This window comes from Oryctolagus cuniculus, chromosome 1 (assembly GCF_964237555.1).
Source record: "Oryctolagus cuniculus chromosome 1, mOryCun1.1, whole genome shotgun sequence".
NCBI lineage: Eukaryota > Metazoa > Chordata > Mammalia > Lagomorpha > Leporidae > Oryctolagus > Oryctolagus cuniculus.
In genome coordinates, this window is record NC_091432.1 from 53,127,455 (window position 1) to 53,134,141 (window position 6,687).

Here is a 6,687-nt window from a genome sequence, read left to right on the forward strand (position 1 = left end):
TTCTAGCAGGTTTTTTTGTTTTGTTGTTGTTTTTTTGGTTTTTTTTTTTTTTTTTTTTTTTTTTGACAGGCAGAGTGGACAGTAAGAGAGAGAGACAGAGGGAAAGGTCTTCCTTTTGCCGTTGGTTCACCCCCCAATGGCCGCTGTGGCCAGCGCGCTGCGGCCGGCGCATAGCGCTGATCCGAAGCCAGGAGCCAGGTGCTTCTCCTGGTCTCCCATGGGGTGCAGGGCCCAAGGACCTGGGCCATCCTCCACTGTACTCCCTGGCCACAGCAGAGAGCTGGCCTAGAAGAGGGGCAACCGGGACAGAATCCGGTGCCCTGACCAGGACTAGAACCCAGTGTGCCGGCGCCGCAAGGCGGAGGATTAGCCTATTGAGCCACGGCACCGACCAATCTAGCAGTTTCTATCCTTAATTGCTAACTGTCTTGCCATAGCTATGGCGAGGCTGTAGCCCTCTATGATGGATGCTTATGCACCTCCTTGGGTTTAGCCAGGAAAAGAAAAGGAGCAACGTCCCGGACTGAATGCTGCCTCCGCTCCACTCGCCAGCTCCTTGGAAATCAGCCACAGCAAGGCTGTCTCTCATTTCACCTTCCCAAACCCCCTCAGCTGCAGCACCTGTGTTACACCCCCCTCCCCCGCCGCCTGCCCCACAGGAGTTTTGTTGGTCAAATATTGTATGCTCACTTTTCCACGGGTCACAGAACTTTTGCTTTTCTTTCTGTCTTGTACTCCTCATTTGCTTCTAACTTGATCATATTTTGGGGGCTTTTTTTTTCCATTTTCTCGCCAGTATCTCTGTTATATGGGGCTCCTGAAGACTGCAGCCATCTCTTAGCCCTAAATAAAACACAAAATGGTTGAATCTGTGAGTCCAGTTGCTCTGTGGTCTTACTTCCTCCTGATGGACAGGGGACTCCGTGCCCAAGTCACCTTGGCAAAGGCTGTTGACGTCCACCCTGTAACCCCTCTGCCCCTTCTGTCTCTATGCCTGTCAGCCTCTCCCATCGGCGGCACCTGGCCCTGTGCCTGCTAACCAGCTGCTCCCTTTCCCTGGGAGCAGCTCTTAACCAACGACCGAGGAGAGTAGCAGCTAAAGAGGTCATTTTGCTTGCTCCTTTGCTAGGGGAACCCAAGCAAGAAAGTTTCCTGAGCAAGAAATTGACATACCATGGACAGATTGACAGGACCAACACACTCCAAGCCAGGTCAGAGCAGCCTTCCCAGGCAGGTGCCAAGTCTCGATCTCACATCTCAGTGGAAAGCTGTGCCTGGGCAGAAGTCCCCTCCCCAACCCCCCGTTCCTCTTCCTTCTCCTTCCTTTCCTGTTCTTTCACCTGCCCCCCCCCCCCCGCTCTGCTGCTCCTCCTGTTACAGTTCCACCTGAGGCTCCCAGCTTGGAGGCCAGCTGGCAGGAGTGACTGCCTCCCTGCTCCAGCCCTGTGCGTGGTCCTCGCACGCAGCCACTATGCCACCATCTATGGGTCCACCCCAGCGTGCCAACCATTGTCTCAGGGCTTTGGGAAGAAAGTCAGCAAAGATGATTCCCTGGTGAAAGAGCCTGGTGCTAGGAATTGGGTCCAAAGTGAAACTCAGGCTTCCTTCTGAGTCTCTTATTGGATAACAGGAAGCTTCTCTGTCAGCTGTGTCAAGAAGGCGAATCAGCCAAACTGACTCAAGGGCTTCAGAAGAGGCCCCGTGTGGCGGTGCCGGGGCCAGGAGCAGGCGTCACCTCACCCCATGGGTGCGTGAGGCTGTGCAGAACCCTGGCAGGTCCTGCGAGAGGGGAAGCACCTGTCCCCGCAGCAAAGCCACTCCCATGCAGAGCCGCAGGGGCTGCCTATACCGGGCTGCTGTAGCCAGGAGTAGAGGGATCAAGGGGAGGCTGACACACTTCCACCTGAGCCACTCACCACCGAGCAGGTGCTGTCAGAGGCCCACGCCTTGCGTGGACTCTAGGCTGACTTTGGCTTCTGCTCCAAACATGAGGCTGGACCCAGAGTGTGGAGTGAGGCTGGGGCCAGGGTGGGAGTGTCACCCTTGTCCCTGTCTGCACTGGGTGGCTCCGAACACAGCTAGCTGCCTTCAGAGCTCTGTAGCCAGAGGGACGCCTGGCCTGCACATTTTGCCGACACACTGGAATCTTCTCTACCAAGCAGCATGATTTATTTGTATGTCTTTACCGAGGGCAATTATTTTTTAGCACCTTGTGGGGCATGCTGGGTGATGTCATCACAGGGCAGAGCCTACGAGTGAGGGTCCCCTTCTCCCAGTCTCTCCCAGCACCTTCGCACAGACATCAGGAGCCTGTGTGTCTGTCTTGTGCTCTTGAGAGCCCCAACTTTGCCCAGAAAACCCCTCCAGCATGATAGGTGAAAGGCACCTCCCTTTTGAAGAGAAAAAAGGGTTTCTTTATGAGAGAGAGCAAGGTCGCTGGGGCTCTCCTGCCTTGTGAGTTAACAACAAGAATATATCTTAGACTTCCAGATGTGGACAGCTGTGGGGAGAGGGGGAGGGGAGGCCAGGAAAAGAAGAGGGACAGCGGCAGGGCCCTGGGAACACAGGAGATGAATGAAGGGAAATTGAAGAGGGAAACAGAAACCAAGGGGAGAGGCGTTGGGGCAGAGTCTCCTGGGGACAGACAGAGCGGAAGCAGGGGGAGAGGGGCAGGCTGAGGGTGCAGCCCCCTCCCAGGCCTCCTGTTCTGCTTCTCCACACTCAACAGGTTCTCTAAGATGGCACCAGTCTGACTTCTCCCAACTCCTCACCCCACCCCCACCCCTCTCCACCAGCCCTCTGGATCCCGCTCCCACTGACCCTGCAAGGCTTCTAGGGACCCAATTACGGCCACTTCCCCAGGACTTGCCCTTTGATCAGTCCCAGATTAGACCCCGGGGCCTCTCCCCACACCTGCGCTCAGACGCCCACCCTAGCTCGGCGCACAGCTCTTGCCTCTCGGCGTTGTTCTTCCTGGAACCTGGCAGCAGGGATGACCACTGTCAGGCTGCTGCCTCCCTGGATCCCTGGGCCTGGGCGGGTGGGCTCAGTATGAGAGGCCAGAGGAGCGGAGGACTCCCTGGGAGGGACAGAGCGCCACACAGGTGGGATTGTCACCCGGGTTCCCCAGCTCTGCTGTCCCTTTCTCTGTCCTCGCTGCTCTGCCAACTGTCCCTTTTCCCATGAACGACCTTTCTGCATCTGACGGTTCCTTTGCACGCTGTCGCTGTCTCTTCTCTTGCTCGTGCAACCATCGCCCCCTCCCCCCCCCCGCAGAGGACCCCAAGCCATGCTCTCTAAGGCCGCAGGCCAGGCTTGTCTGCCCCTGTACCTCGGTGGCACATCAGATGCTCATGCCCGGGAGGAGATGGACACAATGCCTCACCTTGCCCTCCGCCCAGATCTTTGTGCTAGAAAGGTGGAAGAAGCATGGGTCCTGGGGGAGACCGGCTCGGCTGCAAGTCCTAGCATCGCTGTGGGTGCTCACCGCTTTACACCTCTATTATGGGTGAGCAACTTAATCTCCCTGTGCCTTGATTTTCTTGCCTGAAAAGTGGGAATGAGAGTAGTGCTCTTCTTCACGGAGTTGTTGCGAGGACTGATTCAGACAAGTTGGTGTGGGCTGCTTACAGCAGTGTGGCATAGAGAAGTGTTCTACGATGATCTTACTGAACAGCTGCTATGTTGGCTACAGGTGACATCGTTGATCAATGTTCGTTTCTGCTCAGGAGGCAGGAGGGGACCTGTGGCTTCTAGAAAGCCAGAGGCCCGAGGACAGAGCTCTCTGTACCTCACGCCAGGCCTCGCTCCCCGCTCTCTGGCCCCATAGTCATCTCCTGCCGAAGGGAGACCAGGCAGCATTCTCCCTTCTCCCCGGCCTTGGAGCCCTGGGAGGAGCCACTGTCTCTGGCCTCATCTGCACCCGGACCAGCGACATCACCAGGCGAGACAGGCATGCTCGTGCTGGCAAGGGGATGACGTGAGGGAGGGATGGAACGTGCCTCCGGGTCTCACTCTCGTGTCATTTTGATGTGGCCGTGGCATCTCCAGGTGACTCAGCCATGTGGCATCGGGGTCACTCCCAGCACTGTGACCAGGCGGTGGGGGAGGGAGAGTCAGGGCATGGCAAGGGAAAGAGAAGAGGAGGGAGGGGCTGGGGTCAGGGAGCTGAGATGGGATGGCGGAGGGGCCCCTGCCCTGCGGGCAAGGCTGGCCTTGCTGCTCAGAGACAATGTTTGTAAAGCCCACATCTGACAAGGGATTACTCTCCAAAATAGGTAAGAAATTTGACAGCAGAACTCCACAAAAAATGTGATTTTAAAATAGGGAAAGGACCTGAAAAGGCACTTCGTAAGAGAAGACACACAAATAGCAACAGGGGTATGAAAAAGTGCTGAACACCGCTCATCATCAGGGAAAGGCGAACTGGAACCAGCACGCTCCCTCACTGCTCACCTGCTGGGATGGCTGTTACCAGAAAGACGGGAGACAACAAGGGTTGACACGGCGTGGGGAATAGGAGCCCTTGTACAGTGTTGGTGAGAATGAATTAGCAAAGCCATTATGGGAAGTGATACGGAGATCGTTCAAAAAACTAAAAATACCACTTGCAACAATCCAGCAATCCCACTTCTGATGTAAAGCCAAAGGAATGATCTGAGAATCCCAAAGAGACAGCAGCGCATCCGTATTCATTAACAGCACTTTTAACAACAGCCAAGATGTAGACTGCACCTAAGCGTCCATCAACAGGTAGAGAGATAAGAAAAAATACCTGTCCATCAACAGATGGACACACGGTCATATCTGCACCCACAATGGAATATTATTCAGCCTTAAAAGAGAAGATACCGGCACTTGCAGCAACATGGATGCACTAGGAGGAGGACATTTTATTAAGTGAAATAAGCCAGGTGCAGAAAGACACTTGCCACCAAATCTCACTGACACGTGCAATCTAAAGATGCCGATCTCATAGTCGTGGACTGGTGGCAGCCACGGGCTAGGGGCAGGGTAGGAGAGAGGGAACAGTGTTGATTAAAGGCGCCAAAGCTTCAGTTACACAGGAGGAGTAATTCCTGGAGACCTTATGTACAATGCGGTGACTACAGGTAATGCCACTGCACTGTCACTGGAAATTTAGGAGAGTAGATCTTCCGTGTTCTCACCACACACGCAGTAACGATGTGAGATGAGAGACATGGTCATTAGTTTCATTGTCCCAATCATCTTACGGTGTGTACATATGTACTTCTTAGATTTACACGTTTTTTGAAGATAGATTTATTTGAAAAATGGAGTGACAGAGAGAGACAGAGAGAGAGACAGGCAGACAGAGAGCATCTTGCATCTACTGGTTCCCTCCTCAAATGGCCACAATAGTTGGGGCCGGGCCAGGCAGAAACCAGGAGCCTGGAACTCTATCTGGGTCTCCCATGTGGGTGGCAGGGATCCAAGCACTTGGGCCATGCTCTGCTGCCTTCATAGATGCACTAGCAGGAAGGTGGGTCAGAAGCAGAGCACTTGGGGTTTTTTGTGGTAGAGAGACTAGAAAATAAAGGAGCATACAGGGCTGTGACAGAGGAGGCCTGGGCGGTGACGTAGCCTCAGTCTGTGCCACTGGCATTGCCCGTGCAGTCTTGGCCTGGAGAGGGTTCAAGATGACCAATGAAGAACCCTTTCGCAGAAAGATCTGACTAATTGAAACCGACTTCAAAGTTATGGCATGAGATGAATTAATTCTAAGATAGAAACAGTACGAAGCTTATGTCCAAGCTTTGGAGGGCAAGTACGCAGATCTTAACTCAAATGATGTAACTGGCTTAAGGGAGTCTGGAGAAAAACTAAAACAACAACAGCAGGTGTCTGCACAGGGAGAAAACATCCTTGAAATGCGACTAGCAACCAAGGAACAGGTACTACTCAAATCCAGTACCTCAAGACGCTCCAGCAGCCGAGTGTTGCCCAACTGAGCTCAACAATGGTAGACCCAGCGATCAACTTGCTTTTCCTAAAAATGAAAGGTGAACTGGAACAGACAAAAGACAACGTGGAAGAAGCCCAAAATGAACGGGAGTGCCTGGAAGGTTATGCCTGACGGGTAAACAAATCATATTCCCCAGTCAAGACTTCCCTGACTGCCCCACTATGAGAAAGCTGTGGTGGGACAGCCAAATACTTGTTTCCTCACCAAGACTCAAACTTTTTGAGCCAAAAAAAAAAAAAAAAAGAAGAAGAAGAAAGGAAAAAAAAAAAAAGCCACATTCTTACACTGTCCAGCTTGCAATGGTTAAATGTAAAACATACCAGATGAGCCTGTGTGTCAGCTTTGATCTCTTCCCCCTTCCTCTTGCCCCAGAGGCCTGATGCCCTTGGACTATTCCAAAGAAGCAGCCAGCTCCGAAAAATTCCCCTTCTAAAACATGTAGACTCTCAAGTAATGTTTGTTTGAAGAAAATAGAAGGAGAAACAGAAGTCTTAAGTCTGAGGCACACTGTGTCTGCAGGCCGTTCGGAGGAATGAAAACCTAGAGCCTTAAATCATGAATTGAGCATGTAAAATTCCAGTAAAATGTAAAAACGGACTACTCATTACTCTTTTTTTTTTTATTTGACAGATAGATTTAGACAGTGAGAGAGAGACAGAGAGAAAGGTCTTCCTTCCATTGGTTTACTCCCCAAATGGCCG

At 52.7% G+C, this 6,687-nt stretch overlaps 1 pseudogene; it reads left to right on the forward strand.

The window, feature by feature from the left end:
• The first annotated feature begins 5,660 nt into the window (after nt 1-5,660).
• Nucleotides 5,661-6,419, forward strand: LOC100350546 (pre-mRNA-splicing regulator WTAP-like; annotated as a pseudogene).
• The last annotated feature ends 268 nt before the right edge of the window (nt 6,420-6,687 follow it).